General features: G+C 56.9%; 106 pseudogenes; all 106 read left to right on the top strand.

The window, feature by feature from the left end:
• Positions 1-59: 59 nt before the first annotated feature.
• On the top strand, positions 60-178 carry LOC136596878 (5S ribosomal RNA; annotated as a pseudogene).
• Positions 179-258: 80 nt separating this feature from the next.
• Positions 259-377, top strand: LOC136596606 (5S ribosomal RNA; annotated as a pseudogene).
• Positions 378-457: 80 nt separating this feature from the next.
• On the top strand, positions 458-576 carry LOC136597141 (5S ribosomal RNA; annotated as a pseudogene).
• Positions 577-656: 80 nt separating this feature from the next.
• Positions 657-775, top strand: LOC136596610 (5S ribosomal RNA; annotated as a pseudogene).
• An 80-nt stretch (positions 776-855) lies between these two features.
• On the top strand, positions 856-974 carry LOC136596295 (5S ribosomal RNA; annotated as a pseudogene).
• An 80-nt stretch (positions 975-1,054) lies between these two features.
• Positions 1,055-1,173, top strand: LOC136596294 (5S ribosomal RNA; annotated as a pseudogene).
• Positions 1,174-1,253: 80 nt separating this feature from the next.
• LOC136596876 (5S ribosomal RNA) lies at positions 1,254-1,372 on the top strand (annotated as a pseudogene).
• An 80-nt stretch (positions 1,373-1,452) lies between these two features.
• On the top strand, positions 1,453-1,571 carry LOC136596115 (5S ribosomal RNA; annotated as a pseudogene).
• An 80-nt stretch (positions 1,572-1,651) lies between these two features.
• LOC136596612 (5S ribosomal RNA) lies at positions 1,652-1,770 on the top strand (annotated as a pseudogene).
• An 80-nt stretch (positions 1,771-1,850) lies between these two features.
• LOC136596293 (5S ribosomal RNA) lies at positions 1,851-1,969 on the top strand (annotated as a pseudogene).
• An 80-nt stretch (positions 1,970-2,049) lies between these two features.
• Positions 2,050-2,168, top strand: LOC136596292 (5S ribosomal RNA; annotated as a pseudogene).
• An 80-nt stretch (positions 2,169-2,248) lies between these two features.
• Positions 2,249-2,367, top strand: LOC136596720 (5S ribosomal RNA; annotated as a pseudogene).
• An 80-nt stretch (positions 2,368-2,447) lies between these two features.
• LOC136596523 (5S ribosomal RNA) lies at positions 2,448-2,566 on the top strand (annotated as a pseudogene).
• Positions 2,567-2,646: 80 nt separating this feature from the next.
• On the top strand, positions 2,647-2,765 carry LOC136596874 (5S ribosomal RNA; annotated as a pseudogene).
• An 80-nt stretch (positions 2,766-2,845) lies between these two features.
• On the top strand, positions 2,846-2,964 carry LOC136596594 (5S ribosomal RNA; annotated as a pseudogene).
• Positions 2,965-3,044: 80 nt separating this feature from the next.
• LOC136596291 (5S ribosomal RNA) lies at positions 3,045-3,163 on the top strand (annotated as a pseudogene).
• Positions 3,164-3,243: 80 nt separating this feature from the next.
• On the top strand, positions 3,244-3,362 carry LOC136596490 (5S ribosomal RNA; annotated as a pseudogene).
• Positions 3,363-3,442: 80 nt separating this feature from the next.
• LOC136596289 (5S ribosomal RNA) lies at positions 3,443-3,561 on the top strand (annotated as a pseudogene).
• An 80-nt stretch (positions 3,562-3,641) lies between these two features.
• On the top strand, positions 3,642-3,760 carry LOC136596288 (5S ribosomal RNA; annotated as a pseudogene).
• Positions 3,761-3,840: 80 nt separating this feature from the next.
• LOC136596286 (5S ribosomal RNA) lies at positions 3,841-3,959 on the top strand (annotated as a pseudogene).
• An 80-nt stretch (positions 3,960-4,039) lies between these two features.
• On the top strand, positions 4,040-4,158 carry LOC136597479 (5S ribosomal RNA; annotated as a pseudogene).
• An 80-nt stretch (positions 4,159-4,238) lies between these two features.
• On the top strand, positions 4,239-4,357 carry LOC136596285 (5S ribosomal RNA; annotated as a pseudogene).
• An 80-nt stretch (positions 4,358-4,437) lies between these two features.
• LOC136597530 (5S ribosomal RNA) lies at positions 4,438-4,556 on the top strand (annotated as a pseudogene).
• An 80-nt stretch (positions 4,557-4,636) lies between these two features.
• On the top strand, positions 4,637-4,755 carry LOC136596673 (5S ribosomal RNA; annotated as a pseudogene).
• Positions 4,756-4,835: 80 nt separating this feature from the next.
• On the top strand, positions 4,836-4,954 carry LOC136596284 (5S ribosomal RNA; annotated as a pseudogene).
• Positions 4,955-5,034: 80 nt separating this feature from the next.
• On the top strand, positions 5,035-5,153 carry LOC136596283 (5S ribosomal RNA; annotated as a pseudogene).
• Positions 5,154-5,227: 74 nt separating this feature from the next.
• Positions 5,228-5,346, top strand: LOC136597527 (5S ribosomal RNA; annotated as a pseudogene).
• Positions 5,347-5,426: 80 nt separating this feature from the next.
• Positions 5,427-5,545, top strand: LOC136596011 (5S ribosomal RNA; annotated as a pseudogene).
• An 80-nt stretch (positions 5,546-5,625) lies between these two features.
• Positions 5,626-5,744, top strand: LOC136596282 (5S ribosomal RNA; annotated as a pseudogene).
• Positions 5,745-5,824: 80 nt separating this feature from the next.
• On the top strand, positions 5,825-5,943 carry LOC136596882 (5S ribosomal RNA; annotated as a pseudogene).
• An 80-nt stretch (positions 5,944-6,023) lies between these two features.
• Positions 6,024-6,142, top strand: LOC136596873 (5S ribosomal RNA; annotated as a pseudogene).
• An 80-nt stretch (positions 6,143-6,222) lies between these two features.
• Positions 6,223-6,341, top strand: LOC136596103 (5S ribosomal RNA; annotated as a pseudogene).
• An 80-nt stretch (positions 6,342-6,421) lies between these two features.
• LOC136596840 (5S ribosomal RNA) lies at positions 6,422-6,540 on the top strand (annotated as a pseudogene).
• Positions 6,541-6,620: 80 nt separating this feature from the next.
• LOC136596281 (5S ribosomal RNA) lies at positions 6,621-6,739 on the top strand (annotated as a pseudogene).
• A 279-nt stretch (positions 6,740-7,018) lies between these two features.
• On the top strand, positions 7,019-7,137 carry LOC136596719 (5S ribosomal RNA; annotated as a pseudogene).
• An 80-nt stretch (positions 7,138-7,217) lies between these two features.
• On the top strand, positions 7,218-7,336 carry LOC136596280 (5S ribosomal RNA; annotated as a pseudogene).
• Positions 7,337-7,416: 80 nt separating this feature from the next.
• LOC136596872 (5S ribosomal RNA) lies at positions 7,417-7,535 on the top strand (annotated as a pseudogene).
• Positions 7,536-7,615: 80 nt separating this feature from the next.
• Positions 7,616-7,734, top strand: LOC136596582 (5S ribosomal RNA; annotated as a pseudogene).
• Positions 7,735-7,814: 80 nt separating this feature from the next.
• Positions 7,815-7,933, top strand: LOC136596278 (5S ribosomal RNA; annotated as a pseudogene).
• Positions 7,934-8,212: 279 nt separating this feature from the next.
• On the top strand, positions 8,213-8,331 carry LOC136596718 (5S ribosomal RNA; annotated as a pseudogene).
• An 80-nt stretch (positions 8,332-8,411) lies between these two features.
• LOC136596277 (5S ribosomal RNA) lies at positions 8,412-8,530 on the top strand (annotated as a pseudogene).
• An 80-nt stretch (positions 8,531-8,610) lies between these two features.
• Positions 8,611-8,729, top strand: LOC136597485 (5S ribosomal RNA; annotated as a pseudogene).
• An 80-nt stretch (positions 8,730-8,809) lies between these two features.
• Positions 8,810-8,928, top strand: LOC136596570 (5S ribosomal RNA; annotated as a pseudogene).
• An 80-nt stretch (positions 8,929-9,008) lies between these two features.
• LOC136597087 (5S ribosomal RNA) lies at positions 9,009-9,127 on the top strand (annotated as a pseudogene).
• An 80-nt stretch (positions 9,128-9,207) lies between these two features.
• On the top strand, positions 9,208-9,326 carry LOC136597126 (5S ribosomal RNA; annotated as a pseudogene).
• An 80-nt stretch (positions 9,327-9,406) lies between these two features.
• LOC136597304 (5S ribosomal RNA) lies at positions 9,407-9,525 on the top strand (annotated as a pseudogene).
• An 80-nt stretch (positions 9,526-9,605) lies between these two features.
• On the top strand, positions 9,606-9,724 carry LOC136596276 (5S ribosomal RNA; annotated as a pseudogene).
• An 80-nt stretch (positions 9,725-9,804) lies between these two features.
• On the top strand, positions 9,805-9,923 carry LOC136596274 (5S ribosomal RNA; annotated as a pseudogene).
• Positions 9,924-10,003: 80 nt separating this feature from the next.
• On the top strand, positions 10,004-10,122 carry LOC136596881 (5S ribosomal RNA; annotated as a pseudogene).
• An 80-nt stretch (positions 10,123-10,202) lies between these two features.
• LOC136596871 (5S ribosomal RNA) lies at positions 10,203-10,321 on the top strand (annotated as a pseudogene).
• An 80-nt stretch (positions 10,322-10,401) lies between these two features.
• On the top strand, positions 10,402-10,520 carry LOC136596557 (5S ribosomal RNA; annotated as a pseudogene).
• An 80-nt stretch (positions 10,521-10,600) lies between these two features.
• On the top strand, positions 10,601-10,719 carry LOC136597086 (5S ribosomal RNA; annotated as a pseudogene).
• Positions 10,720-10,799: 80 nt separating this feature from the next.
• LOC136596273 (5S ribosomal RNA) lies at positions 10,800-10,918 on the top strand (annotated as a pseudogene).
• An 80-nt stretch (positions 10,919-10,998) lies between these two features.
• Positions 10,999-11,117, top strand: LOC136597125 (5S ribosomal RNA; annotated as a pseudogene).
• An 80-nt stretch (positions 11,118-11,197) lies between these two features.
• LOC136597292 (5S ribosomal RNA) lies at positions 11,198-11,316 on the top strand (annotated as a pseudogene).
• An 80-nt stretch (positions 11,317-11,396) lies between these two features.
• On the top strand, positions 11,397-11,515 carry LOC136596272 (5S ribosomal RNA; annotated as a pseudogene).
• Positions 11,516-11,595: 80 nt separating this feature from the next.
• LOC136596271 (5S ribosomal RNA) lies at positions 11,596-11,714 on the top strand (annotated as a pseudogene).
• Positions 11,715-11,794: 80 nt separating this feature from the next.
• On the top strand, positions 11,795-11,913 carry LOC136596880 (5S ribosomal RNA; annotated as a pseudogene).
• An 80-nt stretch (positions 11,914-11,993) lies between these two features.
• Positions 11,994-12,112, top strand: LOC136596869 (5S ribosomal RNA; annotated as a pseudogene).
• Positions 12,113-12,192: 80 nt separating this feature from the next.
• LOC136596090 (5S ribosomal RNA) lies at positions 12,193-12,311 on the top strand (annotated as a pseudogene).
• An 80-nt stretch (positions 12,312-12,391) lies between these two features.
• On the top strand, positions 12,392-12,510 carry LOC136596270 (5S ribosomal RNA; annotated as a pseudogene).
• An 80-nt stretch (positions 12,511-12,590) lies between these two features.
• Positions 12,591-12,709, top strand: LOC136596269 (5S ribosomal RNA; annotated as a pseudogene).
• Positions 12,710-12,988: 279 nt separating this feature from the next.
• On the top strand, positions 12,989-13,107 carry LOC136596717 (5S ribosomal RNA; annotated as a pseudogene).
• Positions 13,108-13,187: 80 nt separating this feature from the next.
• Positions 13,188-13,306, top strand: LOC136596267 (5S ribosomal RNA; annotated as a pseudogene).
• An 80-nt stretch (positions 13,307-13,386) lies between these two features.
• Positions 13,387-13,505, top strand: LOC136597302 (5S ribosomal RNA; annotated as a pseudogene).
• Positions 13,506-13,585: 80 nt separating this feature from the next.
• Positions 13,586-13,704, top strand: LOC136596545 (5S ribosomal RNA; annotated as a pseudogene).
• An 80-nt stretch (positions 13,705-13,784) lies between these two features.
• Positions 13,785-13,903, top strand: LOC136597083 (5S ribosomal RNA; annotated as a pseudogene).
• Positions 13,904-13,983: 80 nt separating this feature from the next.
• Positions 13,984-14,102, top strand: LOC136597124 (5S ribosomal RNA; annotated as a pseudogene).
• An 80-nt stretch (positions 14,103-14,182) lies between these two features.
• Positions 14,183-14,301, top strand: LOC136597280 (5S ribosomal RNA; annotated as a pseudogene).
• Positions 14,302-14,381: 80 nt separating this feature from the next.
• On the top strand, positions 14,382-14,500 carry LOC136596266 (5S ribosomal RNA; annotated as a pseudogene).
• An 80-nt stretch (positions 14,501-14,580) lies between these two features.
• LOC136596265 (5S ribosomal RNA) lies at positions 14,581-14,699 on the top strand (annotated as a pseudogene).
• A 91-nt stretch (positions 14,700-14,790) lies between these two features.
• On the top strand, positions 14,791-14,909 carry LOC136597306 (5S ribosomal RNA; annotated as a pseudogene).
• An 80-nt stretch (positions 14,910-14,989) lies between these two features.
• LOC136596264 (5S ribosomal RNA) lies at positions 14,990-15,108 on the top strand (annotated as a pseudogene).
• Positions 15,109-15,188: 80 nt separating this feature from the next.
• LOC136596262 (5S ribosomal RNA) lies at positions 15,189-15,307 on the top strand (annotated as a pseudogene).
• Positions 15,308-15,387: 80 nt separating this feature from the next.
• Positions 15,388-15,506, top strand: LOC136596715 (5S ribosomal RNA; annotated as a pseudogene).
• Positions 15,507-15,586: 80 nt separating this feature from the next.
• On the top strand, positions 15,587-15,705 carry LOC136596261 (5S ribosomal RNA; annotated as a pseudogene).
• An 80-nt stretch (positions 15,706-15,785) lies between these two features.
• LOC136596868 (5S ribosomal RNA) lies at positions 15,786-15,904 on the top strand (annotated as a pseudogene).
• Positions 15,905-15,984: 80 nt separating this feature from the next.
• LOC136596532 (5S ribosomal RNA) lies at positions 15,985-16,103 on the top strand (annotated as a pseudogene).
• Positions 16,104-16,183: 80 nt separating this feature from the next.
• On the top strand, positions 16,184-16,302 carry LOC136596260 (5S ribosomal RNA; annotated as a pseudogene).
• Positions 16,303-16,382: 80 nt separating this feature from the next.
• LOC136597166 (5S ribosomal RNA) lies at positions 16,383-16,501 on the top strand (annotated as a pseudogene).
• Positions 16,502-16,581: 80 nt separating this feature from the next.
• On the top strand, positions 16,582-16,700 carry LOC136596259 (5S ribosomal RNA; annotated as a pseudogene).
• An 80-nt stretch (positions 16,701-16,780) lies between these two features.
• On the top strand, positions 16,781-16,899 carry LOC136596258 (5S ribosomal RNA; annotated as a pseudogene).
• Positions 16,900-16,979: 80 nt separating this feature from the next.
• LOC136597123 (5S ribosomal RNA) lies at positions 16,980-17,098 on the top strand (annotated as a pseudogene).
• Positions 17,099-17,178: 80 nt separating this feature from the next.
• LOC136597268 (5S ribosomal RNA) lies at positions 17,179-17,297 on the top strand (annotated as a pseudogene).
• An 80-nt stretch (positions 17,298-17,377) lies between these two features.
• On the top strand, positions 17,378-17,496 carry LOC136596255 (5S ribosomal RNA; annotated as a pseudogene).
• An 80-nt stretch (positions 17,497-17,576) lies between these two features.
• On the top strand, positions 17,577-17,695 carry LOC136596254 (5S ribosomal RNA; annotated as a pseudogene).
• Positions 17,696-17,775: 80 nt separating this feature from the next.
• LOC136596253 (5S ribosomal RNA) lies at positions 17,776-17,894 on the top strand (annotated as a pseudogene).
• Positions 17,895-17,974: 80 nt separating this feature from the next.
• LOC136596252 (5S ribosomal RNA) lies at positions 17,975-18,093 on the top strand (annotated as a pseudogene).
• Positions 18,094-18,173: 80 nt separating this feature from the next.
• Positions 18,174-18,292, top strand: LOC136596714 (5S ribosomal RNA; annotated as a pseudogene).
• Positions 18,293-18,372: 80 nt separating this feature from the next.
• LOC136597128 (5S ribosomal RNA) lies at positions 18,373-18,491 on the top strand (annotated as a pseudogene).
• An 80-nt stretch (positions 18,492-18,571) lies between these two features.
• On the top strand, positions 18,572-18,690 carry LOC136596867 (5S ribosomal RNA; annotated as a pseudogene).
• Positions 18,691-18,770: 80 nt separating this feature from the next.
• On the top strand, positions 18,771-18,889 carry LOC136596520 (5S ribosomal RNA; annotated as a pseudogene).
• An 80-nt stretch (positions 18,890-18,969) lies between these two features.
• On the top strand, positions 18,970-19,088 carry LOC136596251 (5S ribosomal RNA; annotated as a pseudogene).
• Positions 19,089-19,168: 80 nt separating this feature from the next.
• LOC136596713 (5S ribosomal RNA) lies at positions 19,169-19,287 on the top strand (annotated as a pseudogene).
• Positions 19,288-19,367: 80 nt separating this feature from the next.
• Positions 19,368-19,486, top strand: LOC136596249 (5S ribosomal RNA; annotated as a pseudogene).
• Positions 19,487-19,566: 80 nt separating this feature from the next.
• On the top strand, positions 19,567-19,685 carry LOC136596248 (5S ribosomal RNA; annotated as a pseudogene).
• Positions 19,686-19,765: 80 nt separating this feature from the next.
• LOC136596247 (5S ribosomal RNA) lies at positions 19,766-19,884 on the top strand (annotated as a pseudogene).
• An 80-nt stretch (positions 19,885-19,964) lies between these two features.
• LOC136596712 (5S ribosomal RNA) lies at positions 19,965-20,083 on the top strand (annotated as a pseudogene).
• Positions 20,084-20,163: 80 nt separating this feature from the next.
• LOC136596245 (5S ribosomal RNA) lies at positions 20,164-20,282 on the top strand (annotated as a pseudogene).
• An 80-nt stretch (positions 20,283-20,362) lies between these two features.
• LOC136597529 (5S ribosomal RNA) lies at positions 20,363-20,481 on the top strand (annotated as a pseudogene).
• Positions 20,482-20,561: 80 nt separating this feature from the next.
• Positions 20,562-20,680, top strand: LOC136596672 (5S ribosomal RNA; annotated as a pseudogene).
• Positions 20,681-20,760: 80 nt separating this feature from the next.
• LOC136596244 (5S ribosomal RNA) lies at positions 20,761-20,879 on the top strand (annotated as a pseudogene).
• An 80-nt stretch (positions 20,880-20,959) lies between these two features.
• Positions 20,960-21,078, top strand: LOC136597245 (5S ribosomal RNA; annotated as a pseudogene).
• A 74-nt stretch (positions 21,079-21,152) lies between these two features.
• Positions 21,153-21,271, top strand: LOC136597524 (5S ribosomal RNA; annotated as a pseudogene).
• Positions 21,272-21,351: 80 nt separating this feature from the next.
• LOC136595889 (5S ribosomal RNA) lies at positions 21,352-21,470 on the top strand (annotated as a pseudogene).
• An 80-nt stretch (positions 21,471-21,550) lies between these two features.
• Positions 21,551-21,669, top strand: LOC136596243 (5S ribosomal RNA; annotated as a pseudogene).
• Positions 21,670-21,721: the final 52 nt, after the last annotated feature.

Below are 21,721 nucleotides of genomic sequence, written 5' to 3'. Positions count from 1 at the left end.
CTTTCCTTTTCGGAGGTGCGTTCGCACTGCAGAAAGCCCATAGGAAAGGAGGAGGAGCTGTCAACGGGCGTTCTAAGCTGAATGTGCCTGCTCTCGTCAGATCGCGGCCGCCAGCCAGCTTGAGGCCTGGCAAGTACCAGTATGGGTGACCGGCTGGGAATCCCAGGTCCCGTTGACTTTTAAGGCCGTGAGTAGGTTGCTTTCCTTTTCGGAGGTGCGTTCGCACTGCAGAAAGCCCATAGGAAAGGAGGAGGAGCTGTCAACGGGCATTCTAAGCTGAATGTACCTGCTCTCGTCAGATCGCGGCCGCCAGCCAGCTTGAGGCCTGGCAAGTACCAGTGTGGGTGACCGGCTGGGAATCCCAGGTCCCGTTGACTTTTAAGGCCGTGAGTAGGTTTCTTTCCGTTTCGGAGGTGCGTTCGCACTGCAGAAAGCCCATAGGAAAGGAGGAGGAGCTGTCAACGGGCATTCTAAGCTGAATGTGCCTGCTCTCGTCAGATCGCGGCCGCCAGCCAGCTTGAGGCCTGGCAAGTACCAGTATGGGTGACCGGCTGGAAATCCCAGGTCCCGTTGACTTTTAAGGCCGTGAGTAGGTTTCTTTCCTTTTCGGAGGTGCGTTCGCACTGCAGAAAGCCCATAGGAAAGGAGGAGGAGCTGTCAACGGGCATTCTAAGCTGAATGTGCCTGCTCTCGTCAGATCGCTGCCGCCAGCCAGCTTGAGGCCTGGCAAGTACCAGTATGGGTGACCGGCTGGGAATCCCAGGTCCCGTTGACTTTTAAGGCCGTGAGTAGGTTTCTTTCCGTTTCGGAGGTGCGTTCGCACTGCAGAAAGCCCATAGGAAAGGAGGAGGAGCTGTCAACGGGCATTCTAAGCTGAATGTGCCTGCTCTCGTCAGATCGCGGCCGCCAGCCAGCTTGAGGCCTGGCAAGTACCAGTATGGGTGACCGGCTGGGAATCCCAGGTCCCGTTGACTTTTAAGGCCGTGAGTAGGTTGCTTTCCTTTTCGGAGGTGCGTTCGCACTGCAGAAAGCCCATAGGAAAGGAGGAGGAGCTGTCAACGGGCATTCTAAGCTGAATGTGCCTGCTCTCGTCAGATCGCGGCCGCCAGCCAGCTTGAGGCCTGGCAAGTACCAGTATGGGTGACCGGCTGGGAATCCCAGGTCCCGTTGACTTTTAAGGCCGTGAGTAGGTTTATTTCCTTTTCGGAGGTGCGTTCGCACTGCAGAAAGCCCATAGGAAAGGAGGAGGAGCTGTCAACGGGCGTTCTAAGCTGAATGTGCCTGCTCTCGTCAGATCGCGGCCGCCAGCCAGCTTGAGGCCTGGCAAGTACCAGTATGGGTGACCGGCTGGGAATCCCAGGTCCCGTTGACTTTTAAGGCCGTGAGTAGGTTGCTTTCCTTTTCGGAGGTGCGTTCGCACTGCAGAAAGCCCATAGGAAAGGAGGAGGAGCTGTCAACGGGCATTCTAAGCTGAATGTACCTGCTCTCGTCAGATCGCGGCCGCCAGCCAGCTTGAGGCCTGGCAAGTACCAGTATGGGTGACCGGCTGGGAATCCCAGGTCCCGTTGACTTTTAAGGCCGTGAGTAGGTTTCTTTCCGTTTCGGAGGTGCGTTCGCACTGCAGAAAGCCCATAGGAAAGGAGGAGGAGCTGTCAACGGGCATTCTAAGCTGAATGTCCCTGCTCTCGTCAGATCGCGGCCGCCAGCCAGCTTGAGGCCTGGCAAGTACCAGTATGGGTGACCGGCTGGGAATCCCAGGTCCCGTTGACTTTTAAGGCCGTGAGTAGGTTGCTTTCCTTTTCGGAGGTGCGTTCGCACTGCAGAAAGCCCATAGGAAAGGAGGAGGAGCTGTCAACGGGCATTCTAAGCTGAATGTGCCTGCTCTCGTCAGATCGCGGCCGCCAGCCAGCTTGAGGCCTGGCAAGTACCAGTATGGGTGACCGGCTGGGAATCCCAGGTCCCGTTGACTCTTAAGGCCGTGAGTAGGTTTCTTTCCTTTTCGGAGGTGCGTTCGCACTGCAGAAAGCCCATAGGAAAGGAGGAGGAGCTGTCAACGGGCATTCTAAGCTGAATGTGCCTGCTCTCGTCAGATCGCGGCCGCCAGCCAGCTTGAGGCCTGGCAAGTACCAGTATGGGTGACCGGCTGGGAATCCCAGGTCCCGTTGACTTTTTAGGCCGTGAGTAGGTTGCTTTCCTTTTCGGAGGTGCGTTCGCACTGCAGAAAGCCCATAGGAAAGGAGGAGGAGCTGTCAACGGGCATTCTAAGCTGAATGTACCTGCTCTCGTCAGATCGCGGCCGCCAGCCAGCTTGAGGCCTGGCAAGTACCAGTATGGGTGACCGGCTGGGAATCCCAGGTCCCATTGACTTTTAAGGCCGTGAGTAGGTTTCTTTCCGTTTCGGAGGTGCGTTCGCACTGCAGAAAGCCCATAGGAAAGGAGGAGGAGCTGTCAACGGGCATTCTAAGCTGAATGTGCCTGCTCTCGTCAGATCGCGGCTGCCAGCCAGCTTGAGGCCTGGCAAGTACCAGTATGGGTGACCGGCTGGGAATCCCAGGTCCCGTTGACTTTTAAGGCCGTGAGTAGGTTTCTTTCCTTTTCGGAGGTGCGTTCGCACTGCAGAAAGCCCATAGGAAAGGAGGAGGAGCTGTCAACGGGCGTTCTAAGCTGAATGTGCCTGCTCTCGTCAGATCGCGGCCGCCAGCCAGCTTGAGGCCTGGCAAGTACCAGTATGGGTGACCGGCTGGGAATCCCAGGTCCCGTTGACTTTTAAGGCCGTGAGTAGGTTGCTTTCCTTTTCGGAGGTGCGTTCGCACTGCAGAAAGCCCATAGGAAAGGAGGAGGAGCTGTCAACGGGCATTCTAAGCTGAATGTACCTGCTCTCGTCAGATCGCGGCCGCCAGCCAGCTTGAGGCCTGGCAAGTACCAGTGTGGGTGACCGGCTGGGAATCCCAGGTCCCGTTGACTTTTAAGGCCGTGAGTAGGTTTCTTTCCGTTTCGGAGGTGCGTTCGCACTGCAGAAAGCCCATAGGAAAGGAGGAGGAGCTGTCAACGGGCATTCTAAGCTGAATGTGCCTGCTCTCGTCAGATCGCGGCCGCCAGCCAGCTTGAGGCCTGGCAAGTACCAGTATGGGTGACCGGCTGGGAATCCCAGGTCCCGTTGACTTTTAAGGCCGTGAGTAGGTTGCTTTCCTTTTCGGAGGTGCGTTCGCACTGCAGAAAGCCCATAGGAAAGGAGGAGGAGCTGTCAACGGGCATTCTAAGCTGAATGTACCTGCTCTCGTCAGATCGCAGCCGCCAGCCAGCTTGAGGCCTGGCAAGTACCAGTATGGGTGACCGGCTGGGAATCCCAGGTCCCATTGACTTTTAAGGCCGTGAGTAGGTTTCTTTCCGTTTCGGAGGTGCGTTCGCACTGCAGAAAGCCCATAGGAAAGGAGGAGGAGCTGTCAACGGGCATTCTAAGCTGAATGTGCCTGCTCTCGTCAGATCGCGGCCGCCAGCCAGCTTGAGGCCTGGCAAGTACCAGTATGGGTGACCGGCTGGGAATCCCAGGTCCCGTTGACTTTTAAGGCCGTGAGTAGGTTGCTTTCCTTTTCGGAGGTGCGTTCGCACTGCAGAAAGCCCATAGGAAAGGAGGAGGAGCTGTCAACGGGCATTCTAAGCTGAATGTGCCTGCTCTCGTCAGATCGCGGCCGCCAGCCAGCTTGAGGCCTGGCAAGTACCAGTATGGGTGACCGGCTGGGAATCCCAGGTCCCGTTGACTCTTAAGGCCGTGAGTAGGTTTCTTTCCTTTTCGGAGGTGCGTTCGCACTGCAGAAAGCCCATAGGAAAGGAGGAGGAGCTGTCAACGGGCATTCTAAGCTGAATGTGCCTGCTCTCGTCAGATCGCGGCCGCCAGCCAGCTTGAGGCCTGGCAAGTACCAGTATGGGTGACCGGCTGGGAATCCCAGGTCCCGTTGACTTTTTAGGCCGTGAGTAGGTTGCTTTCCTTTTCGGAGGTGCGTTCGCACTGCAGAAAGCCCATAGGAAAGGAGGAGGAGCTGTCAACGGGCATTCTAAGCTGAATGTACCTGGTCTCGTCAGATCGCGGCCGCCAGCCAGCTTGAGGCCTGGCAAGTACCAGTATGGGTGACCGGCTGGGAATCCCAGGTCCCATTGACTTTTAAGGCCGTGAGTAGGTTTCTTTCCGTTTCGGAGGTGCGTTCGCACTGCAGAAAGCCCATAGGAAAGGAGGAGGAGCTGTCAACGGGCATTCTAAGCTGAATGTGCCTGCTCTCGTCAGATCGCGGCCGCCAGCCAGCTTGAGGCCTGGCAAGTACCAGTATGGGTGACCGGCTGGGAATCCCAGGTCCCGTTGACTTTTAAGGCCGTGAGTAGGTTTCTTTCCTTTTCGGAGGTGCGTTCGCACTGCAGAAAGCCCATAGGAAAGGAGGAGGAGCTGTCAACGGGCGTTCTAAGCTGAATGTGCCTGCTCTTGTCAGATCGCGGCCGCCAGCCAGCTTGAGGCCTGGCAAGTACCAGTATGGGTGACCGGCTGGGAATCCCAGGTCCCGTTGACTTTTAAGGCCGTGAGTAGGTTGCTTTCCTTTTCGGAGGTGCGTTCGCACTGCAGAAAGCCCATAGGAAAGGAGGAGGAGCTATCAACGGGCATTCTAAGCTGAATGTACCTGCTCTCGTCAGATCGCGGCCGCCAGCCAGCTTGAGGCCTGGCAAGTACCAGTGTGGGTGACCGGCTGGGAATCCCAGGTCCCGTTGACTTTTAAGGCCGTGAGTAGGTTTCTTTCCGTTTCGGAGGTGCGTTCGCACTGCAGAAAGCCCATAGGAAAGGAGGAGGAGCTGTCAACGGGCATTCTAAGCTGAATGTGCCTGCTCTCGTCAGATCGCGGCCGCCAGCCAGCTTGAGGCCTGGCAAGTACCAGTATGGGTGACCGGCTGGGAATCCCAGGTCCCGTTGACTTTTAAGGCCGTGAGTAGGTTTCTTTCCGTTTCGGAGGTGCGTTCGCACTGCAGAAAGCCCATAGGAAAGGAGGAGGAGCTGTCAACGGGCATTCTAAGCTGAATGTGCCTGCTCTCGTCAGATCGCGGCCGCCAGCCAGCTTGAGGCCTGGCAAGTACCAGTATGGGTGACCGGCTGGGAATCCCAGGTCCCGTTGACTTTTAAGGCCGTGAGTAGGTTTCTTTCCTTTTCGGAGGTGCGTTCGCACTGCAGAAAGCCCATAGGAAAGGAGCTGTCAACGGGCATTCTAAGCTGAATGTGCCTGCTCTCGTCAGATCGCGGCCGCCAGCCAGCTTGAGGCCTGGCAAGTACCAGTATGGGTGACTGGCTGGGAATCCCAGGTCCCGCTGACTTTTAAGGCCGTGAGTAGGTTGCTTTCCTTTTCGGAGGTGCGTTCGCACTGCAGAAAGCCCATAGGAAAGGAGGAGGAGCTGTCAACGGGCATACTAAGCTGAATGTGCCTGCTCTCGTCAGATCGCGGCCGCCAGCCAGCTTGAGGCCTGGTAAGTACCAGTATGGGTGACCGGCTGGGAATCCCAGGTCCCGTTGACTTTTAAGGCCGTGAGTAGGTTTCTTTCCGTTTCGGAGGTGCGTTCGCACTGCAGAAAGCCCATAGGAAAGGAGGAGGAGCTGTCAACGGGCATTCTAAGCTGAATGTGCCTGCTCTCGTCAGATCGCGGCCGCCAGCCAGCTTGAGGCCTGGCAAGTACCAGTATGGGTGACCGGCTGGGAATCCCAGGTCCCGTTGACTTTTAAGGCCGTGAGTAGGTTTCTTTCCGTTTCGGAGGTGCGTTCGCACTGCAGAAAGCCCATAGGAAAGGAGGAGGAGCTGTCAACGGGCATTCTAAGCTGAATGTGCCTGCTCTCGTCAGATCGCGGCCGCCAGCCAGCTTGAGGCCTGGCAAGTACCAGTATGGATGACCGGCTGGGAATCCCAGGTCCCGTTGACTTTTAAGGCCGTGAGTAGGTTTCTTTCCTTTTCGGAGGTGCGTTCGCACTGCAGAAAGCCCATAGGAAAGGAGGAGGAGCTGTCAACGGGCGTTCTAAGCTGAATGTGCCTGCTCTCGTCAGATCGCGGCCGCCAGCCAGCTTGAGGCCTGGCAAGTACCAGTATGGGTGACCGGCTGGGAATCCCAGGTCCCGTTGACTTTTAAGGCCGTGAGTAGGTTGCTTTCCTTTTCGGAGGTGCGTTCGCACTGCAGAAAGCCCATAGGAAAGGAGGAGGAGCTGTCAACGGGCATTCTAAGCTGAATGTACCTGCTCTCGTCAGATCGCGGCCGCCAGCCAGCTTGAGGCCTGGCAAGTACCAGTATGGGTGACCGGCTGGGAATCCCAGGTCCCGTTGACTTTTAAGGCCGTGAGTAGGTTTCTTTCCGTTTCGGAGGTGCGTTCGCACTGCAGAAAGCCCATAGGAAAGGAGGAGGAGCTGTCAACGGGCATTCTAAGCTGAATGTGCCTGCTCTCGTCAGATCGCGGCCGCCAGCCAGCTTGAGGCCTGGCAAGTACCAGTATGGGTGACCGGCTGGGAATCCCAGGTCCCGTCGACTTTTAAGGCCGTGAGTAGGTTTCTTTCCGTTTCGGAGGTGCGTTCGCACTGCAGAAAGCCCATAGGAAAGGAGGAGGAGCTGTCAACGGGCATTCTAAGCTGAATGTGCCTGCTCTCGTCAGATCGCGGCCGCCAGCCAGCTTGAGGCCTGGCAAGTACCAGTATGGGTGACCGGCTGGGAATCCCAGGTCCCGTTGACTTTTAAGGCCGTGAGTAGGTTTCTTTCCTTTTCGGAGGTGCGTTCGCACTGCAGAAAGCCCATAGGAAAGGAGGAGGAGCTGTCAACGGGCATTCTAAGCTGAATGTGCCTGCTCTCGTCAGATCGCGGCCGCCAGCCAGCTTGAGGCCTGGCAAGTACCAGTATGGGTGACCGGCTGGGAATCCCAGGTCCCGTTGACGTTTAAGGCCGTGAGTAGTTTGCTTTCCTTTTCGGAGGTGCGTTCGCACTGCAGAAAGCCCATAGGAAAGGAGGAGGAGCTGTCAACGGGCATTCTAAGCTGAATGTACCTGCTCTCGTCAGATCGCGGCCGCCAGCCAGCTTGAGGCCTGGCAAGTACCAGTATGGGTGACCGGCTGGGAATCCCAGGTCCCATTGACTTTTAAGGCCGTGAGTAGGTTTCTTTCCGTTTCGGAGGTGCGTTCGCACTGCAGAAAGCCCATAGGAAAGGAGGAGGAGCTGTCAACGGGCATTCTAAGCTGAATGTGCCTGCTCTCGTCAGATCGCGGCCGCCAGCCAGCTTGAGGCCTGGCAAGTACCAGTATGGGTGACCGGCTGGGAATCCCAGGTCCCGTTGACTTTTAAGGCCGTGAGTAGGTTTCTTTCCTTTTCGGAGGTGCGTTCGCACTGCAGAAAGCCCATAGGAAAGGAGGAGGAGCTGTCAACGGGCGTTCTAAGCTGAATGTGCCTGCTCTCGTCAGATCGCGGCCGCCAGCCAGCTTGAGGCCTGGCAAGTACCAGTATGGGTGACCGGCTGGGAATCCCAGGTCCCGTTGACTTTTAAGGCCGTGAGTAGGTTGCTTTCCTTTTCGGAGGTGCGTTCGCACTGCAGAAAGCCCATAGGAAAGGAGGAGGAGCTGTCAACGGGCATTCTAAGCTGAATGTACCTGCTCTCGTCAGATCGCGGCCGCCAGCCAGCTTGAGGCCTGGCAAGTACCAGTGTGGGTGACCGGCTGGGAATCCCAGGTCCCGTTGACTTTTAAGGCCGTGAGTAGGTTTCTTTCCGTTTCGGAGGTGCGTTCGCACTGCAGAAAGCCCATAGGAAAGGAGGAGGAGCTGTCAACGGGCATTCTAAGCTGAATGTGCCTGCTCTCGTCAGATCGCGGCCGCCAGCCAGCTTGAGGCCTGGCAAGTACCAGTATGGGTGACCGGCTGGGAATCCCAGGTCCCGTTGACTTTTAAGGCCGTGAGTAGGTTTCTTTCCTTTTCGGAGGTGCGTTCGCACTGCAGAAAGCCCATAGGAAAGGAGGAGGAGCTGTCAACGGGCATTCTAAGCTGAATGTGCCTGCTCTCGTCAGATCGCGGCCGCCAGCCAGCTTGAGGCCTGGCAAGTACCAGTATGGGTGACCGGCTGGGAATCCCAGGTCCCGTTGACGTTTAAGGCCGTGAGTAGTTTGCTTTCCTTTTCGGAGGTGCGTTCGCACTGCAGAAAGCCCATAGGAAAGGAGGAGGAGCTGTCAACGGGCATTCTAAGCTGAATGTACCTGCTCTCGTCAGATCGCGGCCGCCAGCCAGCTTGAGGCCTGGCAAGTACCAGTATGGGTGACCGGCTGGGAATCCCAGGTCCCATTGACTTTTAAGGCCGTGAGTAGGTTTCTTTCCGTTTCGGAGGTGCGTTCGCACTGCAGAAAGCCCATAGGAAAGGAGGAGGAGCTGTCAACGGGCATTCTAAGCTGAATGTGCCTGCTCTCGTCAGATCGCGGCCGCCAGCCAGCTTGAGGCCTGGCAAGTACCAGTATGGGTGACCGGCTGGGAATCCCAGGTCCCGTTGACTTTTAAGGCCGTGAGTAGGTTTCTTTCCTTTTCGGAGGTGCGTTCGCACTGCAGAAAGCCCATAGGAAAGGAGGAGGAGCTGTCAACGGGCGTTCTAAGCTGAATGTGCCTGCTCTCGTCAGATTGCGGCCGCCAGCCAGCTTGAGGCCTGGCAAGTACCAGTATGGGTGACCGGCTGGGAATCCCAGGTCCCGTTGACTTTTAAGGCCGTGAGTAGGTTGTTTTCCTTTTCGGAGGTGCGTTCGCACTGCAGAAAGCCCATAGGAAAGGAGGAGGAGCTGTCAACGGGCATTCTAAGCTGAATGTACCTGCTCTCGTCAGATCGCGGCCGCCAGCCAGCTTGAGGCCTGGCAAGTACCAGTGTGGGTGACCGGCTGGGAATCCCAGGTCCCGTTGACTTTTAAGGCCGTGAGTAGGTTTCTTTCCGTTTCGGAGGTGCGTTCGCACTGCAGAAAGCCCATAGGAAAGGAGGAGGAGCTGTCAACGGGCATTCTAAGCTGAATGTGCCTGCTCTCGTCAGATCGCGGCCGCCAGCCAGCTTGAGGCCTGGCAAGTACCAGTATGGGTGACCGGCTGGGAATCCCAGGTCCCATTGACTTTTAAGGCCGTGAGTAGGTTTCTTTCCTTTTCGGAGGTGCGTTCGCACTGCAGAAAGCCCATAGGAAAGGAGGAGGAGCTGTCAACGGGCATTCTAAGCTGAATGTGCCTGCTCTCGTCAGATCGCGGCCGCCAGCCAGCTTGAGGCCTGGCAAGTACCAGTATGGGTGACCGGCTGGGAATCCCAGGTCCCGCTGACTTTTAAGGCCGTGAGTAGGTTGCTTTCCTTTTCGGAGGTGCGTTCGCACTGCAGAAAGCCCATAGGAAAGGAGGAGGAGCTGTCAACGGGCATTCTAAGCTGAATGTGCCTGCTCTCGTCAGATCGCGGCCGCCAGCCAGCTTGAGGCCTGGCAAGTACCAGTATGGGTGACCAGCTGGGAATCCCAGGTCCCGTTGACTTTTAAGGCCGTGAGTAGGTTTCTTTCCTTTTCGGAAGTGCGTTCGCACTGCAGAAAGCCCATAGGAAAGGAGGAGGAGCTGTCAACGGGCATTCTAAGCTGAATGTGCCTGCTCTCGTCAGATCGCGGCCGCCAGCCAGCTTGAGGCCTGGCAAGTACCAGTATGGGTGACCGGCTGGGAATCCCAGGTCCCGTTGACTTTTAAGGCCGTGAGTAGGTTTCTTTCCTTTTCGGAGGTGCGTTCGCACTGCAGAAAGCCCATAGGAAAGGAGAAGGAGCTGTCAACGGGCATTCTAAGCTGAATGTGCCTGCTCTCGTCAGATCGCGGCCGCCAGCCAGCTTGAGGCCTGGCAAGTACCAGTATGGGTGACCGGCTGGGAATCCCAGGTCCCGTTGACTTTTAAGGCCGTGAGTAGGTTTCTTTCCTTTTCGGAGGTGCGTTCGCACTGCAGAAAGCCCATAGGAAAGGAGGAGGAGCTGTCAACGGGCATTCTAAGCTGAATGTGCCTGCTCTCGTCAGATCGCGGCCGCCAGCCAGCTTGAGGCCTGGCAAGTACCAGTATGGATGACCGGCTGGGAATCCCAGGTCCCGTTGACTTTTAAGGCCGTGAGTAGGTTTCTTTCCTTTTCGGAGGTGCGTTCGCACTGCAGAAAGCCCATAGGAAAGGAGGAGGAGCTGTCAACGGGCGTTCTAAGCTGAATGTGCCTGCTCTCGTCAGATCGCGGCCGCCAGCCAGCTTGAGGCCTGGCAAGTACCAGTATGGGTGACCGGCTGGGAATCCCAGGTCCCGTTGACTTTTAAGGCCGTGAGTAGGTTGCTTTCCTTTTCGGAGGTGCGTTCGCACTGCAGAAAGCCCATAGGAAAGGAGGAGGAGCTGTCAACGGGCATTCTAAGCTGAATGTACCTGCTCTCGTCAGATCGCGGCCGCCAGCCAGCTTGAGGCCTGGCAAGTACCAGTGTGGGTGACCGGCTGGGAATCCCAGGTCCCGTTGACTTTTAAGGCCGTGAGTAGGTTTCTTTCCGTTTCGGAGGTGCGTTCGCACTGCAGAAAGCCCATAGGAAAGGAGGAGGAGCTGTCAACGGGCATTCTAAGCTGAATGTGCCTGCTCTCGTCAGATCGCGGCCGCCAGCCAGCTTGAGGCCTGGCAAGTACCAGTATGGGTGACCGGCTGGGAATCCCAGGTCCCATTGACTTTTAAGGCCGTGAGTAGGTTACTTTCCGTTTCGGAGGTGCGTTCGCACTGCAGAAAGCCCATAGGAAAGGAGGAGGAGCTGTCAACGGGCATTCTAAGCTGAATGTGCCTGCTCTCGTCAGATCGCGGCCGCCAGCCAGCTTGAGGCCTGGCAAGTACCAGTATGGGTGACCGGCTGGGAATCCCAGGTCCCGTTGACTTTTAAGGCCGTGAGTAGGTTTCTTTCCTTTTCGGAGGTGCGTTCGCACTGCAGAAAGCCCATAGGAAAGGAGGAGGAGCTGTCAACGGGCATTCTAAGCTGAATGTGCCTGCTCTCGTCAGATCGCGGCCGCCAGCCAGCTTGAGGCCTGGCAAGTACCAGTATGGGTGACCGGCTGGGAATCCCAGGTCCCGCTGACTTTTAAGGCCGTGAGTAGGTTGCTTTCCTTTTCGGAGGTGCGTTCGCACTGCAGAAAGCCCATAGGAAAGGAGGAGGAGCTGTCAACGGGCATTCTAAGCTGAATGTGCCTGCTCTCGTCAGATCGCGGCCGCCAGCCAGCTTGAGGCCTGGCAAGTACCAGTATGGGTGACCAGCTGGGAATCCCAGGTCCCGTTGACTTTTAAGGCCGTGAGTAGGTTTCTTTCCTTTTCGGAAGTGCGTTCGCACTGCAGAAAGCCCATAGGAAAGGAGGAGGAGCTGTCAACGGGCATTCTAAGCTGAATGTGCCTGCTCTCGTCAGATCGCGGCCGCCAGCCAGCTTGAGGCCTGGCAAGTACCAGTATGGGTGACCGGCTGGGAATCCCAGGTCCCGTTGACTTTTAAGGCCGTGAGTAGGTTTCTTTCCTTTTCGGAGGTGCGTTCGCACTGCAGAAAGCCCATAGGAAAGGAGAAGGAGCTGTCAACGGGCATTCTAAGCTGAATGTGCCTGCTCTCGTCAGATCGCGGCCGCCAGCCAGCTTGAGGCCTGGCAAGTACCAGTATGGGTGACCGGCTGGGAATCCCAGGTCCCGTTGACTTTTAAGGCCGTGAGTAGGTTTCTTTCCTTTTCGGAGGTGCGTTCGCACTGCAGAAAGCCCATAGGAAAGGAGGAGGAGCTGTCAACGGGCATTCTAAGCTGAATGTGCCTGCTCTCGTCAGATCGCGGCCGCCAGCCAGCTTGAGGCCTGGCAAGTACCAGTATGGATGACCGGCTGGGAATCCCAGGTCCCGTTGACTTTTAAGGCCGTGAGTAGGTTTCTTTCCTTTTCGGAGGTGCGTTCGCACTGCAGAAAGCCCATAGGAAAGGAGGAGGAGCTGTCAACGGGCGTTCTAAGCTGAATGTGCCTGCTCTCGTCAGATCGCGGCCGCCAGCCAGCTTGAGGCCTGGCAAGTACCAGTATGGGTGACCGGCTGGGAATCCCAGGTCCCGTTGACTTTTAAGGCCGTGAGTAGGTTGCTTTCCTTTTCGGAGGTGCGTTCGCACTGCAGAAAGCCCATAGGAAAGGAGGAGGAGCTGTCAACGGGCATTCTAAGCTGAATGTACCTGCTCTCGTCAGATCGCGGCCGCCAGCCAGCTTGAGGCCTGGCAAGTACCAGTATGGGTGACCGGCTGGGAATCCCAGGTCCCGTTGACTTTTAAGGCCGTGAGTAGGTTTCTTTCCGTTTCGGAGGTGCGTTCGCACTGCAGAAAGCCCATAGGAAAGGAGGAGGAGCTGTCAACGGGCATTCTAAGCTGAATGTGCCTGCTCTCGTCAGATCGCGGCCGCCAGCCAGCTTGAGGCCTGGCAAGTACCAGTATGGGTGACCGGCTGGGAATCCCAGGTCCCGTTGACTTTTAAGGCCGTGAGTAGGTTTCTTTCCGTTTCGGAGGTGCGTTCGCACTGCAGAAAGCCCATAGGAAAGGAGGAGGAGCTGTCAACGGGCATTCTAAGCTGAATGTGCCTGCTCTCGTCAGATCGCGGCCGCCAGCCAGCTTGAGGCCTGGCAAGTACCAGTATGGGTGACCGGCTGGGAATCCCAGGTCCCGTTGACTTTTAAGGCCGTGAGTAGGTTTCTTTCCTTTTTGGAGGTGCGTTCGCACTGCAGAAAGCCCATAGGAAAGGAGGAGGAGCTGTCAACGGGCATTCTAAGCTGAATGTGCCTGCTCTCGTCAGATCGCGGCCGCCAGCCAGCTTGAGGCCTGGCAAGTACCAGTATGGGTGACCGGCTGGGAATCCCAGGTCCCGTTGACGTTTAAGGCCGTGAGTAGGTTGCTTTCCTTTTCGGAGGTGCGTTCGCACTGCAGAAAGCCCATAGGAAAGGAGGAGGAGCTGTCAACGGGCATTCTAAGCTGAATGTACCTGCTCTCGTCAGATCGCGGCCGCCAGCCAGCTTGAGGCCTGGCAAGTACCAGTATGGGTGACCGGCTGGGAATCCCAGGTCCCATTGACTTTTAAGGCCGTGAGTAGGTTTCTTTCCGTTTCGGAGGTGCGTTCGCACTGCAGAAAGCCCATAGGAAAGGAGGAGGAGCTGTCAACGGGCATTCTAAGCTGAATGTGCCTGCTCTCGTCAGATCGCGGCCGCCAGCCAGCTTGAGGCCTGGCAAGTACCAGTATGGGTGACCGGCTGGGAATCCCAGGTCCCGTTGACTTTTAAGGCCGTGAGTAGGTTTCTTTCCTTTTCGGAGGTGCGTTCGCACTGCAGAAAGCCCATAGGAAAGGAGGAGGAGCTGTCAACGGGCGTTCTAAGCTGAATGTGCCTGCTCTCGTCAGATCGCGGCCGCCAGCCAGCTTGAGGCCTGGCAAGTACCAGTATGGGTGACCGGCTGGGAATCCCAGGTCCCGTAGACTTTTAAGGCCGTGAGTAGGTTGCTTTCCTTTTCGGAGGTGCGTTCGCACTGCAGAAAGCCCATAGGAAAGGAGGAGGAGCTGTCAACGGGCATTCTAAGCTGAATGTACCTGCTCTCGTCAGATCGCGGCCGCCAGCCAGCTTGAGGCCTGGCAAGTACCAGTGTGGGTGACCGGCTGGGAATCCCAGGTCCCGTTGACTTTTAAGGCCGTGAGTAGGTTTCTTTCCGTTTCGGAGGTGCGTTCGCACTGCAGAAAGCCCATAGGAAAGGAGGAGGAGCTGTCAACGGGCATTCTAAGCTGAATGTGCCTGCTCTCGTCAGATCGCGGCCGCCAGCCAGCTTGAGGCCTGGCAAGTACCAGTATGGGTGACCGGCTGGGAATCCCAGGTCCCATTGACTTTTAAGGCCGTGAGTAGGTTACTTTCCGTTTCGGAGGTGCGTTCGCACTGCAGAAAGCCCATAGGAAAGGAGGAGGAGCTGTCAACGGGCATTCTAAGCTGAATGTGCCTGCTCTCGTCAGATCGCGGCCGCCAGCCAGCTTGAGGCCTGGCAAGTACCAGTATGGGTGACCGGCTGGGAATCCCAGGTCCCGCTGACTTTTAAGGCCGTGAGTAGGTTGCTTTCCTTTTCGGAGGTGCGTTCGCACTGCAGAAAGCCCATAGGAAAGGAGGAGGAGCTGTCAACGGGCATTCTAAGCTGAATGTGCCTGCTCTCGTCAGATCGCGGCCGCCAGCCAGCTTGAGGCCTGGCAAGTACCAGTATGGGTGACCAGCTGGGAATCCCAGGTCCCGTTGACTTTTAAGGCCGTGAGTAGGTTTCTTTCCTTTTCGGAAGTGCGTTCGCACTGCAGAAAGCCCATAGGAAAGGAGGAGGAGCTGTCAACGGGCATTCTAAGCTGAATGTGCCTGCTCTCGTCAGATCGCGGCCGCCAGCCAGCTTGAGGCCTGGCAAGTACCAGTATGGGTGACCGGCTGGGAATCCCAGGTCCCGTTGACTTTTAAGGCCGTGAGTAGGTTTCTTTCCTTTTCGGAGGTGCGTTCGCACTGCAGAAAGCCCATAGGAAAGGAGGAGGAGCTGTCAACGGGCATTCTAAGCTGAATGTGCCTGCTCTCGTCAGATCGCGGCCGCCAGCCAGCTTGAGGCCTGGCAAGTACCAGTATGGGTGACCGGCTGGGAATCCCAGGTCCCGTTGACTTTTAAGGCCGTGAGTAGGTTTCTTTCCGTTTCGGAGGTGCGTTCGCACTGCAGAAAGCCCATAGGAAAGGAGGAGGAGCTGTCAACGGGCATTCTACGGGCATTCTAAGCTGAATGTGCCTGCTCTCGTCAGATCGCGGCCGCCAGCCAGCTTGAGGCCTGGCAAGTACCAGTATGGGTGACCGGCTGGGAATCCCAGGTCCCGTTGACTTTTAAGGCCGTGAGTAGGTTGCTTTCCTTTTCGGAGGTGCGTTCGCACTGCAGAAAGCCCATAGGAAAGGAGGAGGAGCTGTCAACGGGCATTCTAAGCTGAATGTGCCTGCTCTCGTCAGATCGCGGCCGCCAGCCAGCTTGAGGCCTGGCAAGTACCAGTATGGGTGACCGGCTGGGAATCCCAGGTCCCGTTGACTTTTAAGGCCGTGAGTAGGTTTCTTTCCGTTTCGGAGGTGCGTTCGCACTGCAGAAAGCCCATAGGAAAGGAGGAGGAGCTGTCAACGGGCATTCTAAGCTGAATGTGCCTGCTCTCGTCAGATCGCGGCCGCCAGCCAGCTTGAGGCCTGGCAAGTACCAGTATGGGTGACCGGCTGGGAATCCCAGGTCCCGTTGACTTTTAAGGCCGTGAGTAGGTTGCTTTCCTTTTCGGAGGTGCGTTCGCACTGCAGAAAGCCCATAGGAAAGGAGGAGGAGCTGTCAACGGGCATTCTAAGCTGAATGTACCTGCTCTCGTCAGATCGCGGCCGCCAGCCAGCTTGAGGCCTGGCAAGTACCAGTATGGGTGACCGGCTGGGAATCCCAGGTCCCATTGACTTTTAAGGCCGTGAGTAGGTTTCTTTCCGTTTCGGAGGTGCGTTCGCACTGCAGAAAGCCCATAGGAAAGGAGGAGGAGCTGTCAACGGGCATTCTAAGCTGAATGTGCCTGCTCTCGTCAGATCGCGGCCGCCAGCCAGCTTGAGGCCTGGCAAGTACCAGTATGGGTGACCGGCTGGGAATCCCAGGTCCCGTTGACTTTTAAGGCCGTGAGTAGGTTTCTTTCCTTTTCGGAGGTGCGTTCGCACTGCAGAAAGCCCATAGGAAAGGAGGAGGAGCTGTCAACGGGCGTTCTAAGCTGAATGTGCCTGCTCTCGTCAGATCGCGGCCGCCAGCCAGCTTGAGGCCTGGCAAGTACCAGTATGGGTGACCGGCTGGGAATCCCAGGTCCCGTTGACTTTTAAGGCCGTGAGTAGGTTGCTTTCCTTTTCGGAGGTGCGTTCGCACTGCAGAAAGCCCATAGGAAAGGAGGAGGAGCTGTCAACGGGCATTCTAAGCTGAATGTACCTGCTCTCGTCAGATCGCGGCCGCCAGCCAGCTTGAGGCCTGGCAAGTACCAGTGTGGGTGACCGGCTGGGAATCCCAGGTCCCGTTGACTTTTAAGGCCGTGAGTAGGTTTCTTTCCGTTTCGGAGGTGCGTTCGCACTGCAGAAAGCCCATAGGAAAGGAGGAGGAGCTGTCAACGGGCATTCTAAGCTGAATGTGCCTGCTCTCGTCAGATCGCGGCCGCCAGCCAGCTTGAGGCCTGGCAAGTACCAGTATGGGTGACCGGCTGGGAATCCCAGGTCCCGTTGACTTTTAAGGCCGTGAGTAGGTTTCTTTCCTTTTCGGAGGTGCGTTCGCACTGCAGAAAGCCCATAGGAAAGGAGGAGGAGCTGTCAACGGGCATTCTAAGCTGAATGTGCCTGCTCTTGTCAGATCGCGGCCGCCAGCCAGCTTGAGGCCTGGCAAGTACCAGTATGGGTGACCGGCTGGGAATCCCAGGTCCCGTTGACTTTTAAGGCCGTGAGTAGGTTTCTTTCCGTTTCGGAGGTGCGTTCGCACTGCAGAAAGCCCATAGGAAAGGAGGAGGAGCTGTCAACGGGCATTCTAAGCTGAATGTGCCTGCTCTCGTCAGATCGCGGCCGCCAGCCAGCTTGAGGCCTGGCAAGTACCAGTATGGGTGACCGGCTGGGAATCCCAGGTCCCGTTGACTTTTAAGGCCGTGAGTAGGTTGCTTTCCTTTTCGGAGGTGCGTTCGCACTGCAGAAAGCCCATAGGAAAGGAGGAGGAGCTGTCAACGGGCATTCTAAGCTGAATGTGCCTGCTCTCGTCAGATCGCGGCCGCCAGCCAGCTTGAGGCCTGGCAAGTACCAGTATGGGTGACCGGCTGGGAATCCCAGGTCCCGTTGACTTTTAAGGCCGTGAGTAGGTTTCTTTCCTTTTCGGAGGTGCGTTCGCACTGCAGAAAGCCCATAGGAAAGGAGGAGGAGCTGTCAACGGGCATTCTAAGCTGAATGTGCCTGCTCTCGTCAGATCGCGGCCGCCAGCCAGCTTGAGGCCTGGCAAGTACCAGTATGGGTGACCGGCTGGGAATCCCAGGTCCCGCTGACTTTTAAGGCCGTGAGTAGGTTGCTTTCCTTTTCGGAGGTGCGTTCGCACTGCAGAAAGCCCATAGGAAAGGAGGAGGAGCTGTCAACGGGCATTCTAAGCTGAATGTGCCTGCTCTCGTCAGATCGCGGCCGCCAGCCAGCTTGAGGCCTGGCAAGTACCAGTATGGGTGACCAGCTGGGAATCCCAGGTCCCGTTGACTTTTAAGGCCGTGAGTAGGTTTCTTTCCTTTTCGGAAGTGCGTTCGCACTGCAGAAAGCCCATAGGAAAGGAGGAGGAGCTGTCAACGGGCATTCTAAGCTGAATGTGCCTGCTCTCGTCAGATCGCGGCCGCCAGCCAGCTTGAGGCCTGGCAAGTACCAGTATGGGTGACCGGCTGGGAATCCCAGGTCCCGTTGACTTTTAAGGCCGTGAGTAGGTTTCTTTCCTTTTCAGAGGTGCGTTCGCACTGCAGAAAGCCCATAGGAAAGGAGAAGGAGCTGTCAACGGGCATTCTAAGCTGAATGTGCCTGCTCTCGTCAGATCGCGGCCGCCAGCCAGCTTGAGGCCTGGCAAGTACCAGTATGGGTGACCGGCTGGGAATCCCAGGTCCCGTTGACTTTTAAGGCCGTGAGTAGGTTTCTTTCCTTTTCGGAGGTGCGTTCGCACTGCAGAAAGCCCATAGGAAAGGAGGAGGAGCTGTCAACGGGCATTCTAAGCTGAATGTGCCTGCTCTCGTCAGATCGCGGCCGCCAGCCAGCTTGAGGCCTGGCAAGTACCAGTATGGGTGACCGGCTGGGAATCCCAGGTCCCGTTGACTCTTAAGGCCGTGAGTAGGTTTCTTTCCTTTTCGGAGGTGCGTTCGCACTGCAGAAAGCCCATAGGAAAGGAGGAGGAGCTGTCAACGGGCATTCTAAGCTGAATGTGCCTGCTCTCGTCAGATCGCGGCCGCCAGCCAGCTTGAGGCCTGGCAAGTACCAGTATGGGTGACCGGCTGGGAATCCCAGGTCCCGTTGACTTTTTAGGCCGTGAGTAGGTTGCTTTCCTTTTCGGAGGTGCGTTCGCACTGCAGAAAGCCCATAGGAAAGGAGGAGGAGCTGTCAACGGGCATTCTAAGCTGAATGTACCTGCTCTCGTCAGATCGCGGCCGCCAGCCAGCTTGAGGCCTGGCAAGTACCAGTATGGGTGACCGGCTGGGAATCCCAGGTCCCATTGACTTTTAAGGCCGTGAGTAGGTTTCTTTCCGTTTCGGAGGTGCGTTCGCACTGCAGAAAGCCCATAGGAAAGGAGGAGGAGCTGTCAACGGGCATTCTAAGCTGAATGTGTCTGCTCTCGTCAGATCGCGGCTGCCAGCCAGCTTGAGGCCTGGCAAGTACCAGTATGGGTGACCGGCTGGGAATCCCAGGTCCCGTTGACTTTTAAGGCCGTGAGTAGGTTTCTTTCCTTTTCGGAGGTGCGTTCGCACTGCAGAAAGCCCATAGGAAAGGAGGAGGAGCTGTCAACGGGCGTTCTAAGCTGAATGTGCCTGCTCTCGTCAGATCGCGGCCGCCAGCCAGCTTGAGGCCTGGCAAGTACCAGTATGGGTGACCGGCTGGGAATCCCAGGTCCCGTTGACTTTTAAGGCCGTGAGTAGGTTGCTTTCCTTTTCGGAGGTGCGTTCGCACTGCAGAAAGCCCATAGGAAAGGAGGAGGAGCTGTCAACGGGCATTCTAAGCTGAATGTACCTGCTCTCGTCAGATCGCGGCCGCCAGCCAGCTTGAGGCCTGGCAAGTACCAGTGTGGGTGACCGGCTGGGAATCCCAGGTCCCGTTGACTTTTAAGGCCGTGAGTAGGTTTCTTTCCGTTTCGGAGGTGCGTTCGCACTGCAGAAAGCCCATAGGAAAGGAGGAGGAGCTGTCAACGGGCATTCTAAGCTGAATGTGCCTGCTCTCGTCAGATCGCGGCCGCCAGCCAGCTTGAGGCCTGGCAAGTACCAGTATGGGTGACCGGCTGGGAATCCCAGGTCCCGTTGACTTTTAAGGCCGTGAGTAGGTTGCTTTCCTTTTCGGAGGTGCGTTCGCACTGCAGAAAGCCCATAGGAAAGGAGGAGGAGCTGTCAACGGGCATTCTAAGCTGAATGTACCTGCTCTCGTCAGATCGCGGCCGCCAGCCAGCTTGAGGCCTGGCAAGTACCAGTATGGGTGACCGGCTGGGAATCCCAGGTCCCATTGACTTTTAAGGCCGTGAGTAGGTTTCTTTCCGTTTCGGAGGTGCGTTCGCACTGCAGAAAGCCCATAGGAAAGGAGGAGGAGCTGTCAACGGGCATTCTAAGCTGAATGTGCCTGCTCTCGTCAGATCGCGGCCGCCAGCCAGCTTGAGGCCTGGCAAGTACCAGTATGGGTGACCGGCTGGGAATCCCAGGTCCCGTTGACTTTTAAGGCCGTGAGTAGGTTGCTTTCCTTTTCGGAGGTGCGTTCGCACTGCAGAAAGCCCATAGGAAAGGAGGAGGAGCTGTCAACGGGCATTCTAAGCTGAATGTGCCTGCTCTCGTCAGATCGCGGCCGCCAGCCAGCTTGAGGCCTGGCAAGTACCAGTATGGGTGACCGGCTGGGAATCCCAGGTCCCGTTGACTCTTAAGGCCGTGAGTAGGTTTCTTTCCTTTTCGGAGGTGCGTTCGCACTGCAGAAAGCCCATAGGAAAGGAGGAGGAGCTGTCAACGGGCATTCTAAGCTGAATGTGCCTGCTCTCGTCAGATCGCGGCCGCCAGCCAGCTTGAGGCCTGGCAAGTACCAGTATGGGTGACCGGCTGGGAATCCCAGGTCCCGTTGACTTTTTAGGCCGTGAGTAGGTTGCTTTCCTTTTCGGAGGTGCGTTCGCACTGCAGAAAGCCCATAGGAAAGGAGGAGGAGCTGTCAACGGGCATTCTAAGCTGAATGTACCTGCTCTCGTCAGATCGCGGCCGCCAGCCAGCTTGAGGCCTGGCAAGTACCAGTATGGGTGACCGGCTGGGAATCCCAGGTCCCATTGACTTTTAAGGCCGTGAGTAGGTTTCTTTCCGTTTCGGAGGTGCGTTCGCACTGCAGAAAGCCCATAGGAAAGGAGGAGGAGCTGTCAACGGGCATTCTAAGCTGAATGTGCCTGCTCTCGTCAGATCGCGGCCGCCAGCCAGCTTGAGGCCTGGCAAGTACCAGTATGGGTGACCGGCTGGGAATCCCAGGTCCCGTTGACTTTTAAGGCCGTGAGTAGGTTTCTTTCCTTTTCGGAGGTGCGTTCGCACTGCAGAAAGCCCATAGGAAAGGAGGAGGAGTTGTCAACGGGCGTTCTAAGCTGAATGTGCCTGCTCTTGTCAGATCGCGGCCGCCAGCCAGCTTGAGGCCTGGCAAGTACCAGTATGGGTGACCGGCTGGGAATCCCAGGTCCCGTTGACTTTTAAGGCCGTGAGTAGGTTGCTTTCCTTTTCGGAGGTGCGTTCGCACTGCAGAAAGCCCATAGGAAAGGAGGAGGAGCTATCAACGGGCATTCTAAGCTGAATGTACCTGCTCTCGTCAGATCGCGGCCGCCAGCCAGCTTGAGGCCTGGCAAGTACCAGTGTGGGTGACCGGCTGGGAATCCCAGGTCCCGTTGACTTTTAAGGCCGTGAGTAGGTTTCTTTCCGTTTCGGAGGTGCGTTCGCACTGCAGAAAGCCCATAGGAAAGGAGGAGGAGCTGTCAACGGGCATTCTAAGCTGAATGTGCCTGCTCTCGTCAGATCGCGGCCGCCAGCCAGCTTGAGGCCTGGCAAGTACCAGTATGGGTGACCGGCTGGGAATCCCAGGTCCCGTTGACTTTTAAGGCCGTGAGTAGGTTTCTTTCCGTTTCGGAGGTGCGTTCGCACTGCAGAAAGCCCATAGGAAAGGAGGAGGAGCTGTCAACAGGCATTCTAAGCTGAATGTGCCTGCTCTCGTCAGATCGCGGCCGCCAGCCAGCTTGAGGCCTGGCAAGTACCAGTATGGGTGACCGGCTGGGAATCCCAGGTCCCGTTGACTTTTAAGGCCGTGAGTAGGTTTCTTTCCTTTTCGGAGGTGCGTTCGCACTGCAGAAAGCCCATAGGAAAGGAGCTGTCAACGGGCATTCTAAGCTGAATGTGCCTGCTCTCGTCAGATCGCGGCCGCCAGCCAGCTTGAGGCCTGGCAAGTACCAGTATGGGTGACTGGCTGGGAATCCCAGGTCCCGCTGACTTTTAAGGCCGTGAGTAGGTTGCTTTCCTTTTCGGAGGTGCGTTCGCACTGCAGAAAGCCCATAGGAAAGGAGGAGGAGCTGTCAACGGGCATACTAAGCTGAATGTGCCTGCTCTCGTCAGATCGCGGCCGCCAGCCAGCTTGAGGCCTGGTAAGTACCAGTATGGGTGACCGGCTGGGAATCCCAGGTCCCGTTGACTTTTAAGGCCGTGAGTAGGTTTCTTTCCGTTTCGGAGGTGCGTTCGCACTGCAGAAAGCCCATAGGAAAGGAGGAGGAGCTGTCAACGGGCATTCTAAGCTGAATGTGCCTGCTCTCGTCAGATCGCGGCCGCCAGCCAGCTTGAGGCCTGGCAAGTACCAGTATGGGTGACCGGCTGGGAATCCCAGGTCCCGTTGACTTTTAAGGCCGTGAGTAGGTTTCTTTCCGTTTCGGAGGTGCGTTCGCACTGCA

Source organism: Eleutherodactylus coqui, unplaced genomic scaffold (genome assembly GCF_035609145.1).
Source record: "Eleutherodactylus coqui strain aEleCoq1 unplaced genomic scaffold, aEleCoq1.hap1 HAP1_SCAFFOLD_117, whole genome shotgun sequence".
NCBI lineage: Eukaryota > Metazoa > Chordata > Amphibia > Anura > Eleutherodactylidae > Eleutherodactylus > Eleutherodactylus coqui.
This window is presented reverse-complemented; position numbering and strand designations above follow the sequence as displayed.